Source organism: Canis lupus, chromosome 29 (assembly GCF_011100685.1).
Source record: "Canis lupus familiaris isolate Mischka breed German Shepherd chromosome 29, alternate assembly UU_Cfam_GSD_1.0, whole genome shotgun sequence".
Lineage (NCBI taxonomy): Eukaryota > Metazoa > Chordata > Mammalia > Carnivora > Canidae > Canis > Canis lupus.
Window position 1 is genome coordinate 38,142,186 of NC_049250.1, and position 15,122 is coordinate 38,157,307.

Sequence of the window (15,122 nt, forward strand, 5' to 3'; positions counted from 1 at the left end):
TGGACATATTTGATTCTTTTGCTTTTCATTCTTTTCACAGATCCTTATTGGGTACCTCCTATAGGCCAAGGCACTGGAGTTAATGTAGGTAAAGCTTTAGGGTAGGAACCGAATCTGTAGTAGGAGGAAAAGATTCTGGAAAACAGTTACATGGATAAGATGTACGTATGGCTGCAATGTAACTCTCTTTAAGCCAAGAAGAATCACATCTTGCACTCATAAAATCTTATTTGTCTTTATAACCTCTATTCGGGAATGGAATATGAAGAGACAGTGCTGGCAAGTGGTGGTTGAGTGAATGAGTTCATACACGAGGGTAGTTTTGTGGTCTTCAAAATTCCTGCCTCTAATTCCTGCCTCTATTCAGAGTCCCTCTTTTTATACCCACTCTGAAACAGCTGACAACTAGTAGAAATCTCAGAATCTGAGATTTTCAAGTTCTTACCCAAACTAGAATGGTTTGACAGGGGAGGGGGTACTGCTAGCCAGTTCTGTGTCACAAGTGATCCAGTGTTCCCAGCTCTGTTTTCAAAAGTTTTGGTGTTTTGTTTTGAAGCTAGAGTTAAAACACTGGCATAGAAATATGAGTGGAAGGGGAAAAGAATAAGCTAAAGACAAGAAACATCCGCTGCCACCAGCAAAACTGTTAACTATTTATAACTCTTTTCAAAATTTGTGAGATGCCAATAGCCATACCACTGGGGTTAAGGCTCGACAGATATAGGTATCTAAAAATGGTCTCACTTTATAAGCGTTTGGGGGGAGATTCTCCAAGGAGAAGCATGAAACACGAGGGATATAGTCTTGCTTAAAGAATCTTTTCTTAGGAATTTGGACTGTGAGCCACACAATTTTTTTTTTTTTGAGAAATTATCTTTCAAATTGACATCAAATGGGTGTCGAGACGGTACGTGTGGGGATAATCTCAATCTTCTGTGTGGTTACCAAGTTCTCTAGGCCTTAGCTTGCAAAGGGATTTTTGTAGACACTGTTCCAAATTCCAAAAGTGAAGGGCTTTATCCAAGGCTCTGTGGTTTAATAAATTTGGCTCCAGAAACAGCATAAGACTTTTCTAGCTTGAGGACATAAGAGGCTAGTATGATTAATAAAATATTTATTTTTAAAGAGTGATTTGGTAGCACAGTCTAGATTCCCCTTTTGCTATAATATTCTGATTTTAATTATTTGTGTGAAGTTTCTGATTTTAATTATTTGTGTGAAGCCAACTGGATATTAGTTATAATTGGGCACAGAATAGACAAGGACTCAAATTTCAGGGGTGCAAGGTCTTCAGAGGTTGAGGCTAGATTCCAACTAGGGGAGGGCCTCTAAGGTAAGAGTTGGGGATGTAAGATCAAAATTAGAGCACGAATCTGGAGATTTGGAGAGCCAGTAAGGGAGTGAGAGCCAAATAAAAATTCAAAATGAGGCTGGGGTGTGGGAAATCCCACAAAATGGAGGGAAGGTTTTGGGGGATCAAGAACTTACTGTAACTAGGATGAGACCAGATGAATTTTGACAGTTCAGGACTTAACCGGAATGTTAGGCTCATTTAAATATCCCAAGTGGGGAAAAATCAGGCTTTTCATATATTGTTAAGTAAGTATTTTGAGGATATTCAAGGTTGAGAAGGGGTCTATTTACTTCCCTGGAAGGTTCCTTATGTTCTCCTCTGATCACTGGTATGTGATTCCTTTTAGGGACTAATCTGAATGAATGGGAACCTTGGGATCTAGTCCATTTATATATGAGCAAGTACGGCCTGCCTTGTCCTCACACCTTTTGTATTTAATCTCTTTCTGTTGGATTCTATTCTGTATGCTGCTGCCAGGAGCTCTTCCATCATAGGGCTGCTCAGCTCATGAACTTAAAGTGGCTTCCTATTGCTTCAAATCCAATATTCCCATAGCCAGGATCTCTGTGAACTCCAACGACTCTTTCTTGGCTTCACAAGCTCTTCCACTCTAGCAAGGTGAGTGAGTCATTTTCTTTCCACCCGTTTGTACGTGTTCTCACGATGCTTTCCCCTGTACTGTCCTTCACCCAAAGCCTCCTTTTTGTTCAATGCTCAATTTTTGTGATTCTGAATAGTCTATAAAAATAATTCTATGAATTTCTATTGCTTGAAGTTATAGTGTACTTTGTCTTAGCATATGGATTTCAGAGTAAATTATTTTGATTTTGCCAACATCTCGGCCCTAAATATCTGACTAGCCATTTATTCGGGGTGAAGAAGAGTCAGGCAGTTGTTCTGGCAGTAGGAGTGTACCCCAGAATTTAATGAAGTTGGACTACATATAAGCATGAATGGATTTTAGATTAATTCAGTGGGGTATCATTTTCCAAAGCTAAGTGTCTGGATAGAAGGAGCTGTTGATCTATGGAACCCTATTCTAGGTGTATAGGATATAAGTAGGTAGGTATATAGATAGACAGATGGACATGTAATATAAACTCTTGTAGATGTCTATGAGGAGAACCTCTTTTTTCCTACGCAGCTGTCCTATTTGTTGTCAAATCTTTGGTTAGGCAAAAGGTTGTTGTGTGGTCTTTTATCAATGTCACTGAGACTCTAATAACTTTTTAAGGATGACTTGCTTCTATACCCCAGATCTTATTTCCTTGTGTTTCAACCCAACACTGAGTATTCTATTAATGACTGTTCTGCATATTGAATAGAGAGTGTTTTGTTGAGAGAGACCTATTTTTTTTTTTTTCGAACCAGTAAGGATATCATGTGCCAGATGGTTAATTCCCATGGGTTAATGAGTGTACCCACACACTTCATGATTTGAAATATCCTGCGGACATTTCCTTTGGTGAAAGGATTGCTAGATTTTAATTTACATTTGTATGAAGTACACATTTGCTTTTTTCTGTTCATACCTAGAAAAATAGATTTTTATCCTTCTGATGTATGGGACTTAAATAATTTACAGAAATATAAGTTCTGGTAAAATTTTAATATTACATTTTAATTATCAATTGCATATAAATTAGAGAGAACACAGCTTTCTGCTGTGCGTGTAAGGGGCAATAGTTGGTAGTATTCAAAGGAATCATTCTTGCATCCCTGTTTCAATAAGATTTATATTTTTAACTGATGGGAGTCCTTTATGTTGTCATGTCCAATTAATAGGCTAATAATTTATAACTATTTAAGAGGAAGGAGATTCTTGTAAAGCGGTAATGCTAAAATGTCCACAAAGATAGGCATAAGTAGAAAATTGCATTTGAATCTGCCTTGAGAAAAACCCCAAATAAAAGCCATCGTAATTTTATATATTTTCAAGTAGTTGGGTAATGATAGTTCATCCATATAGCTGAGTTATATCACAGTTTATGTTTTAGGGATTGCAAGATATAAACGGTAACCACAGAAACCAAATAAAGTCATAACACAAATTATTTGTACCAACAATACATTTATAGGTTTTTAAACATAAATAATAAAATGATATTTTTATAGCACTCTATAAACAACTATAATTTGTATATGCAACAAAATTATATGGGCCATTAGCAGCCCTGCCACGACCTCTGTTGCTGAGCAAGTTACTCAAAAGTTGCAGAGTCTCAAAGCGCCTGGGTGGCTCAGTCCATTAAGTGTCCGGCTCTTGTTTTCAGCTCAGGCCAGGATCTCAGGGTCATAATGTTGAGTCCCAGGTGGTCTCCATGCTCAGGTGGGGGGTCTGCTGGAGGTTCTCCCTCTCCCTCTGTCTCTGCCCTTCCCCTTGCTTTCTCATTCTCAATCTCTGTCTCTATCTCTCTCTCTCTCAAATAAGCTAATAAATCTGAAAAAAAAAAAAGTTACAGAGTCTCAAGGCCAGAGTTACCTCTGGAAGTCACTTCAGGTGTTACATCCAGATTCACTTCATAGTAACTTAAACTGCTATTCTTTTGTTAGGTGAGAATGAAGAGGTGTCATCTTCTCATTAGATGAAGATGTGGTGGGTAATACCACCTAAATTTATTCAGTGCACTGACCAAGCAGTCCAGATTGCTGCTAGTCAGAGGATTTCAGGTAACCCAAAACCGGTAGGAGTCAATTAAAGCACTAGCTGAAGATGGGTCGACAGATAAAATAAAATCTGGGGTATTTCTTGGGTAAATAGTTGAGATGTGAAGTTCCTCCACCATTTTGCACATATAGGACAAACTCCAAATGAGAAATAATAACATGGTATCCTGTGTCTTATGCATCTGAAAATAAAGGACAGGAAAGAGAATTTGCAGATAAAGTTTGAGTTTAGGGAAAATAAATATAATAAATATAATAAATATAATGTAATAGAACTTTTCCAAGAAAAAAAGAGAGAGAACAGCTTAATGAAATTAAGTGATTCTCCTGAAACATTTTAACATAGACATGTTAAAGGATGTGCTAAAGGTATTTAATAAGATAAAGTAAAATCAAGTAACATTCAGAGTAAAGTGGAAGAAAAATGCTTCACATTAGAGAACTTTAAAGTTATGAAATGTCATTCAGAGCAAAATGAATGAAACAGGATTTTTTTGGAATCCATTTAATGCTAGACTTTAAAAAAGATTGGTTAATAACTGGCTGGGGAGATAAAACTAGAAGCCACACGGGTTTTTTTTTTTTTTTTTTTGACTCATCCATATCTCACATATCATGTAAGAATCAATTCACATATCTGCAAAGAGAACACATTATGATATCAAAGCTTTATTTTTTTTTCATATTTTTACTTTGCATTTAAAACCAAAATCAGATTATAGATATATCACATTAAAGAATCCATTTCCCACTGGATTCTGGCTATTTCGCTCTAATATTTTCAACTACTTTATTCCTCCCGTATTACATTTTACTTGTCTTTCATCTTCCCCACCCCCCTATCTGTACATTTCTTTGCTTCATCCAGCTCAATTTACTCTGCTAATGTTTAGAAAGAATATTATAACTCAACCTCCATGTAATGGTTTATAACCTCTTGGTTTTGTGATCTTTTTAAGGGCTGTTATATTGACAAGTAAATTATACTTACTTCAGCCAATTGTATGTACTTATGTCACTTTAAATTTAACTTTATCACTATTTGTCAAATTCTCCCCTGTGGCCTTTTTAATGTTATGATGTATTTGGCAATATATTTTTTTATTGACATTTCAATTTTGTTTTGTAGCGTGCTAAAGTTACAAGAAAACAAATGACTAAGAGTTAAACCTGAGCCAATCTAGGCTAAAGTTAAGTTTTAGGAGATTCTTTGGGAGGTTGTTGCTTTTGCTGAATGCACTGACCTCTGGACCCACTAGCGCACAGAACCATTCCATCGAGATCTGGATGGTGAACCCTATTTGGTAGGGCATAAGAACAGGAAAAGAGATCTTCACAAAATAAGTCCAAGATTTAGATGTTCTTACTAGCTTTATGTTTTTGTTGCTTGTATTGTGGTCAGTGAAAGAAATCCCAAATCATTTAAACATTTAGGTTTGTTAGTATTTACCATTTTCCTTTAATGTGTTATTTTGTTTGTTTGCTATGTTTCTTATTCCTTGATCAATTCATCCCAGGTGCTATAAATTGTTTGTACAACCTTGTTTATCTTGATCTCTGTGATTTTCTCCTGCTCCTGGTACCATAGTGCCTACTAGATACTGGATACGTGTTTGATGACCTACTGCGTCTGACACGGACAACCTACATGTAAGTAGATGTATAAACAGATATATGGAATGCACACTGTAGATTATCATTGGTATGTTTTTCCCTTAATTTTTATTAAATTGGGAAAACAAAAGCAGTGAACCCTTTCGATTTGATACTTGAATTGGCTAACTGTACTGTGTAAACTCCTTAGATCTGCACTAATACAGCAGTGACTAGTCACATGTGGCTATATAAATTTAATTAAAGTTAAATGAAATTTAAAATTCATTCTTTCTACTATACCTGACACATTTCAAATACGCAATAGCCACATGCGACTGTTAGTTACCATGTATTGAAGAATGCACCTTCATTGCTGTAGAAACTTCTTTTGGACAGTGTTGCCTTAGAATGCTCTTTAGAAGAGCACCCTGGGTAGATTACTGCAGAATGATAAAAAAAAAAAAAAAAATTCTTTCCTTTATGGTTTCATATTGCTTTAGGAAATGTCTGCTAGCTCAGATCTTCAACAATATAGGCAGGACCATTCCTGGTGCTAAGTGGATCAAAATGACATTAAATGGACTGTTACCAAAATCACAGAGTAAGATTAAAATGCCAGGAGCTATAGCTGTCAAATGACTTTGTAGTGGCTCTCTTGGTTCTTTTCCTAGCAGTCTGAAACATACACCAATGTCTTTAGAAATTGGCTTGGCCTTTCTCTGTAAGGAATTGCTGTTGGATGATGGAGAACTTCATACACATGGCAGGTTTTCTGGATAGTCTGTCCTCAAATAGAGACAAAATTCACTGGGAATATAGACAGTAGATACCTCACTGCTTACCCTACCCCCCTTAGATGCTGCAGGCAAGCGTTCAAAGGAAGTGTTCTGGTATCCATGTCTCTGCCTCAGGAGAAGCTCATTTTCCAGTTTAGATTTGTATCAGGAAATTATGCTTCCTGCCAAAAGGAGATTTAAGGACTGCACCCTCCCTGTATCACCAAAAAGAAAACAGATCACCCACGACCCAGACAGAGATAACAAACAGATCACTCTAATTAAGAAAAAAAAAAAAAAAAAAAAAGATGCAGCATTCTACAAACAGAGTCCAAGCACTTCTGGGCTGTAAAAAAGAGTGAACTTTGGAGAGGTTTCTGGTTGAGGCCCTTAAAATGAATTTTTAATAAATTATACATGTTGACTAAGATTAAGGTCTTCATATGGAAAAGTGACTTTCTATGGCAGACCAGCAAAGGCCTAGAAAGGTGTGGGATGTTGAAAAATAAAAAGCAGGAAAAGATACAGATGGAACCAGAACATAAATGCTTCTGTTTGCCCTACGAGCTGCAAGGTTTTCACCAGTTCTCAGTGAGTCGGAGCTAGAGGTTGATATTAGAATTCCACCATTCTGTTGTTTATATTTATGCTGCTATTTCTAAAATGTGTTCTGAAGAACCGTTAACTGGCTACGGGAGAAAGTTTCCGTGGAAATAAGTTTAGGAAGTACCTGGGTTAAATAAGATTAAATATGTCTTAAAAATAATCACAAGACTTCTTAAGACTTTTACTATGTCACTATGTGTTGTGAGTCTCTAAAAGGTTGTGAGAGGGATAAAGAATTTGTTAAGCTTTTGTAATAAGCATTTGGGATTTTAGGTAAAGCCCCAAGGCAGAGAAAAAAATTGGTGTAAGTAGCGTCATATTATAAAGAGCAGCTACTAAACATGTGGCCGTAGGGCTGAAAGGGTGACAAAATGCAGATGATGGCGTGGACATTTGATGAGTGAATATTTACAAAACTTTTAGAGCACTGCCTTGCATGTGGTGCTTAAAAGGCAATAGTTATTGTATTGTTTTGGGACTTCATGGGCTATTAGTGGAGAAGTCCCTCTTGGCCTCCCTGTAGAAGATATTGAGACGCTCTTGGCCAATCGGAAGCAAGGATGCTGCACAGGCCCTAATGACATGAAGTCCAAGATTGCAGAGTGTCCTCACAGGGCCTGGCTCATGCCTGCTCTGGTAGTAATCACTATGTCCCCTCCCACGTGTGAGGCTGAGTGATGGTCGTGGATCGCCTAACGAGCCTAGTGGGGAGTAGCGGTTGGTGGTAGTTTGGGGGTAGCTGACTGGTGAGGAAACAAGCCAAGGGCTGCAACTAGAGGTGAGCTTAAAAGCCAATGGAAGTGATAAACTTTGACAGTAAAACTGACCTCATCTCTTGGCAGCAGTGAAAAAGCTCTCATCTAGTGATTTTAATATTGGAGCAAAATAAGCACGCCAGACTTTGGTATATATTTATCCCATGTTGAAACAGCAGGGGAAGAAAATCAGATATCATCTTCACATTTTTCTACTCTGATTTTTCAGTTTCAATTGCACTTGAGAAGTCTGACCCAATCTTTCACTCCCGAGTCGCCCTCACTGAGCCTCTCTAGGTGGGATGATTGGGGAACAAAGTTTTGGTTGAGATTTATTGGAGAGGAGTAAGCCCGGCTCCGTAACAGATCAGGCTCTGAAAGGGAAAAGCAAATGCAGTAGAAGGACTCCACAGGAATTCAGTCCTGGAGGGAAGGAGGGTAGCAGGATTCAGCGGGAGGTTGAGAACTGGGCCCAGGAATCTCTCTCTCTTCTTTCCTCCTCTTTTAAATATCCAACTGTATGTTCCTACGGCTTTCAGTATTGTCTTCTACCCATACGTCTTCTCCCCGTACTCTGGTCCTAAAGGCAATTCCTGCTCCAATTGATGTTGGCCCAATTGACTTGAGGAATTGAAAATGAATTATAAACATAAAAGATTCCCACCAACCTAAGAAATAAAAATCAAAACAATAAGATAACCTGAAAGTATCTTAAACAGATGAAAGATATCTTCAGAATGTTCTCTAAATGAGGACAAACTTGCTAAAATCAATATTGTATTGTAGCATTGACTCTCTGGGTGAGGCTAGAGGCATAAAGGATTTAGATTTTAGATTTTTTAATAAACAGAAGGCATAACATGGCACCAATAAAGATGATATTTTGGCACTTAAAGAGAGCATAAATACAGATGAGTAAGAACGAGTGCTGGAATTGTTTCTACCACTGGCTCATGGATAGCCTTTAAATAAATGGTGATATTCCTTCTGTGTATTCTCTGTCTTGTTTTTTGACCCCTGTATCAGCTTTTTCTTGCAACGTGATAAACCAGCTCAAGCCACTGTTGCTTAAAATGTCAACAAGTCTTTACTTGTGTTGCCTGGGCAATTTTTTGCTGTCCTCACTTAGCTTCAGTTGGTTGCAGGACTGGGTTCAGTGGATGGTTGCAAGGGCTGGGGCTCTTCACATGTCATTGCACCCATGGTGTCGTCACCACATGGTGGTCTCAGGTTCCAAGCCAGCAAGGGCAGAAGCTTCAAGGTCTCCCTAGACAGAATTCCTTGGAATTCACACCACATCACGCCCACCATATTCCATTAATCAAAGCCACTCCAAACGCTGGCCCAGATTCAGAGGAAGGGGAAAGAGATTCTAACTCTTGATGAGAAGAGTCACAAAGCCACATTGCAGACTCACATGTCTAAGGAAAGAAAGATTTTGTGGTCGTCTTTCCAAATAGTTGACCACAGCCCCCAAACCATTACTGAGGAGTAGGAAGGGGACTTGAAAATAAGGAGATGGGTAGAGAGAAGTTTCTTTCTAAGCAACCATTTTGCCTCTGTTTGTCCTGAAAACCTGAAACTTTAGACCTTTAGCTTCAGAGGGTCATCCACATCTGATAATGCTGATTGTAATTTTTATATTGATGTGTAAGCAGTAGAACTGTAGTATCCATCTGTACCCAGGAAGGAGAAGAATTTCTTCCAAGTGTGTGCTGGTAACTTATATTTTATAAGAATGATGCAGTGGCCGAGTTAGTGCAGGAGAAGGAGAAGAGCTAAAGGCAGAGCTTTTGAAACTGGATCACTCATCGTAGGCATCGGAATCGCTTGGGGTGCTTGTTGAACATTGAGAACCTTGCATCCTCCTAAATCAGAATCATAAATGACCCACCAGCCTACGAGTCCTGAAGTAGATGGGAATTTGAGGACGTGTGCATCATGACATATTTCTTAAGTGTAACATTAAAAGGATTTTTAATTGAACACCCTACAGGTTAGGCAGAATTTGGAAAACACTGAGCATCACAAAGGTGCTTATAAACTTGCCCGTTAGTGAATTTTGTTAGATTGTAAGTTCTTTGAAGGAAAACCAAAAACATGGCATCTTCTAAACTCAACAACATTACAAAAAGCCAAAAACTAGACATTGAATTAAATTGTATTTCGATTCGGTAACTTTGAAAAGCAGAAATATCTGGTAGGACACCTGCTATTTATACAGTAGATTTGTATTCTGGTCCTAAAGGCAATTCCTATAATCAATTAGTATTGTATGAAGAAGTAAAAATTCCATCAACTTCTAGCCCTAAGATTAATTGTATGTGTGGTTTAGCCAATTTTATAGCATTTCCTTGGGAAGCTTACCTATAAGAATTTCTATCTTAGGGGGTTACTGTAAATATTAAATAAGGTAGGATATGGAAAAAAGTTTAAAAAATAGCTTTTCTTAAAATACACTTTATAATAAAATCTGTATCAAAGTATCAATCACTTGTTTATTTTTTGCTCAGAAGCATTTAGTTAAGTGGGTGCTTATTTAAAATCTGTAAATCTTTTCTCTCTATTTAGACTCTTAATAACTATCCATTTAATGAGAGAATGATGTGATGTCGGACCCATTTCCTGCAAAATATGCAGCTGTTTTCATGGCACTCTGAGCCTTATTAAAGTGATATTTTGAGAATTATTTCACATTGCTATTCAATTACTATATGGTTTTAGAAAATACACTTTCACCTCATCAGGATGTTGCTGATTTATTTTATCAGGACAATAGCAAAACTAAAAAAAAATTACCCACCATCATTGGATTTAGTAACAAATTGATAATCTTATAGTTGCTCTTTTAATAGTGTATATAGATTCTCACCCTCCCTTAAAATTTCAGTTCTTAAAATACCCCTGTTTATCTTGCCTTTTGTTTTTTATGGGTGTTTGTTTGTTGGCTTTTCTCCCTTAATTCTGCTATATTTTCCGCAGGCCAAGACTAAAGAGGGTCCAATGTTATGCCTTCTGTCTGATGAGGAATACAGTTGGTCTGTCTGGACTTGACACTTTCCTACCCATACACAACCCCCAGGTGGACGCTGGGAGAGGAAAGGAAAGATAAAGAGTCACAGGTAGAAAGAGGGCAGAGCTACAACTTCCCCATGGCTCCCACTGGTTCCCTGGATGATTGAAGGGCACTGCTTTCTGGCCTCATCTGTCTGGAGGGGGAAGGGAGGAAGCTCTCAGGCAATGGCCATTCTTCCCTCTTCCTGGGGAATCACCTCAGGGGATACACCCCCCATCATGGGACCTACCCACGGCCCCATCACTGCTGCTCTATGGATCAAAACGGAAGTGTCAGAGGCCTTGGAGCAGGTTTCCTAGCTCTGACCTGTGCAAGATTGAGAGAAAAAGAAGGAAATTAACCAGGCATTGATGTTCTGCTATTGAATAGATAGTCTGCTAAGGGGTTTGCATATTTTGGCCACAGCCTTGTGAAGTGGCTATTCTTACTTTTTCATTGGTAAAGAGATAATCTAAGCTCAGAGTTTAATCAGCGTGGTTAAATCACACAGCTAGTAAGAAATAGAGCTATAATTAAACTAAATATAAGGACTGGAATCGTGGAGTGCCTGGGTGGCTCAATCGGTGAGTCAACCCACCGACTCTTGGTTTTGGCTCAGGTCACCATCTCATGGAGGGTGGGATTGAGCCCCACATCAGGCTTCATGGTCAGCAGGGAGTCTGCTTGAAGATTCTCTCCCTCTGCCCCTATCCCATTTGTGCTCTTTCTTTCATATATATATATATATTTTTTTTAACTTAAAATAACTCCCAAAATTCTGATAGTCATACACACTCTGCAAAATGATCCAAGTAAGTAGCTTTTAGAATTGTGCATATAGTAAATGTTAATAGGCCCTGGCCAACGGCCAGGCTGCCCCTTCAATGAGTAAAGTTCTCATATACCAAAAACAAAGCAGACAAAACAAAACCCATAACTTTCAAGGCGCACGGTCTTTGGGTTATTGACCCTGTTTTCCATTTCAGGAACTGTCATGATACTAAGTCCAAACAATGTTTTTGTTTTACACTTAGCCAAGGATTATCAAGCATTTTTTTTGGACTACAACCAGTGAATATTACACAGTATGTTACCTCATTATTCCCCCAACCCATGCCTGCCCCAAAGGGAATTTTACACCATTCATTGTATTGCTAGGAATAAATTCAATTTCAAAACCTGTGCCAGCATAGATACTTCTTTTGTTTTTAGGTGCCTGATTCCCATGCAGTCCTATAGTTAGCAATGTGTACTTAATGATTAATACAAAGCTTTTCCATTTATGAAAAGGAGGAAAAAATCTCATCTTCCATGTATTTAAGGTCTACACAAAGAAAACTATGCAGTGCATAGTGTTACATAATTTAGATAGAATACGTTTAGGGCTGACCCTTGGGGAAATTGGGAAGGGGTGAAACTCACCTTTCAACATTCTTAGCCTCCCACCTTCCAAATTCCTTGTAGCATCCTATGCCAGATATCATTATTTTTAATGACTGGCCCCTTGAGGCAGCCAAATGAATGAATCTCTACTTGTGAAATGCATCAAATAAAAGGAGATATTTGGGAAACGGTTAATTTGCTCTGAAATCACAGCAGGGAGGCAAGGATTTGTGAGAAAGGGTTATCCCTCAGCATTTGCCTCCCACTATCCCAGAGGTGAGATCCCACGTTTAAGCAGACAAGCAGATAACCAAGGAGAAGAAACACCGAAACAATTCTTCGGAAAATGGAACCCGGCCAAGGGGGCATTTGTTGATTCACTTCTAGCGGAGCTAGAGACAGAGGCCCCTCCCGTGTCCGTTCTGTTGGCCAAGGCACCCAGGGTTTTCTCTTTACAGTTGCTGTCAAAAATGCATGAGAAGAAACTCCGCTCTTCTCCAAAAAATTTTCTTCTTATGGAGGTAAGAACGGAAATCTTAGTTCAAGGTCTTCTATTAATATTCCGGAATAAGTAGGTAGAGTTGTGAAAGGTTCTATAAACCTTTAAATTGCTATTAGCTAATCAGAATCATTGTTCAGTGATCATTATCTGTCATTAAATGACCACTGAATCAGAATGTTCATACTGCTTTTCAATTAAAATGTAGAATAGCCAGGACGGGCTCAATAGCACACAGAGCAGCAGCCATGGGACCCAGTGAGGCTGCCATTACCCAGAGGTAATTGACCACTTAAGAACTTAAGTTAACTTCTTGATGCAGCTGGCTATTTCTGCCAATGTCATTTCTAAAGGCTTTTCCTACAGAAAGAGCACTCGTATAAACAATATGCCTTGTAATGGGGTGTTCAAGATAAAAACTGCTCACAATTTTTAAAATTCCATCCAAGTATGATGCCCTGTCGGTTGTTAGGGATTCACGCAATAGCCTACAGAAGAAAGAGATGAAGAAATGTGACGGCAGGATAGAGGCCACGTAGGTAGCTCAGGTTATGATCAGGAAAGGATTTCGCTTTGAGCTAAAGTGTATTTACACACGCACTCACCCAGAGACACACACGACTATGTGTGTGATCTATGAAACATCAAAGCAACTGATGGCTAAATGAAAAATTCAGTCCGTCAGTCAACTCAAACACGACAGTAGACGACGTTTGGCTATTTCTTTTTCTCTCACATGATTAACAATTTCCATGAAAAGCAGAGAGATCCTAAAGACAAGATAGGACGGGCTAGTTATGGAAGAGTTAAGTTTTCCATAAGAAAGAGAAACACAGTTAAATACTACATCACAAATTACCATTTTTATGTCACTACCCCACGATGACTTTAGCACTAAGCCTGCTACATCTTCACACTCTCATTAGGATATAATGCATATTCATGGTCCTGATTATATAGCCACTTTCTTGACTTGTTTTAATTGTGCATAAAGACACTGTGACAGGAGACCTGACCTTTTCAAGATCATTTTCTCTCCATTGCTTTTCACAAAGCTATTAACTTGTCTCCTTCCCAAAGATTGCAATAATTTATTTCCCATTAATAAAAAATTCCTGGTGCCATGCAAATTAAAATTTATTCAGCAAATAGAATTCTTTGGATTATTTTCTAATGGCTTTAAATACTTCCAGCTTAGAAAGAAAAATAATATTAATGGGTACAGGCTGAGTGGATAATTGCATACATCGGAGAAAAACGAATATACAGCCAATGCTGTAGCTTACCTCACATCAATTACCTAGAAGAGTTGCTTTACTTCTTTTTTCAAAAAATATATTAAATAATTTATTTCAGGGGGTATCATTATGGTCTTGAAATGATCCCTATTACATGAAAAGCTCAGCAACTTACACGTATAAACAACACATGTTGGTATAAGAAAACCAGACCAAGTTAAAAAAAAATAAAAAAGAAGTGTGTAGGTGTAAATGACATTATTTAAGGGGGTCACTTAGCTGAAGTGGCAGTGAATTACAATATAACATGAGCAAGGAATAAATGAAATGCAAGGAATTAGATTCCTTTTCTTACTAAATGGCACCTGTCTTGCTCTTTGTAATTGGTACTCTGTGAGAGAACCAAATTTCCAGAGGATGTTGCCTTTGAACTTCATTATTCTGACAGAAGTTAAGAATATCTTCTTCGTGCTACGTACTTTTCCCCTGTTCTTTGCATTTTAGGTTAATTGATGAAAATCGGGTGTTAAAATGTTTATATACAAAATGTTTTAGACCTAAAGTTCTGTGGGTAGCACATAATAATTACTGTCAACCTATTTGCTCCATATAAAAATAATACCAGTGCCTAAAGGTTGACATTTTAACTTTGGGCCATCATAAACATAACTCTTTCTGGTTCTTGACATAGTAATTGCATTGGACAGGAGGGATTAGAACACCCAGGAGAACTTTGTGGGTTTGAAATTTTCCAATGGAAACAAAGCTCTTTGAGTGTTTTCTTCATAGTCTAGGAAATTAGAAAAGGAAGGAGTGGGTGGGCAATCTAGTTAACCTGCCAAATGGGGCAATTTTTCCCCTTAAATAGAAGACTTCATTGTCTGTTCCAATCTAATTTTAAAGATTTCTTTTCCTGTCCTCTCTATAATCCAAAAGGGAAAAAAAAAAGATCAGAGAAAAGAACTACTATTTTGATGCTATTTGGTAGATAATGAGATTTTTATACCGATTATTTCACTGGACCCTCAGATGATTTTTTGAGCCCGGTAAGGTCATTTTTCACACCTTGCTTCACAGGAAAGGAAACTGAAGGCCCATAGAAATGAAACTATGTGCCCAGAGTTACAGGCTAATAAATTAAGAAGCCAGGACTGAACCTAAGATTCTGTGGCTCTTCCTAAGCGCCTACCAAA

General features: G+C 38.1%; 2 long non-coding RNA genes across 3 annotated transcripts in view; one reads left to right on the top strand and one right to left on the bottom strand.

Annotated features, from left to right (window-relative positions):
* The window catches only part of LOC111093186, a 42,995-nt gene that overhangs the window by 20,629 nt on the left and 7,244 nt on the right, over positions 1–15,122 (bottom strand). Inside the window, exon 3 of one of the 2 annotated variants that reach the window (XR_005380919.1) lies at positions 3,476–4,203. The exons of the other annotated variant lie outside the window; for it this stretch is intronic. This is a non-coding gene — a long non-coding RNA (uncharacterized LOC111093186). Of the gene's footprint in view, positions 1–3,475; positions 4,204–15,122 lie in introns of those variants that run through there. 2 annotated transcript variants of the gene reach the window in all.
* LOC119866687 lies at positions 1,800–11,480 on the top strand. Its single transcript, XR_005380922.1, has 3 exons — positions 1,800–1,972; positions 5,610–5,671; positions 10,737–11,480. It is a non-coding gene; the product is annotated as an uncharacterized LOC119866687 (long non-coding RNA).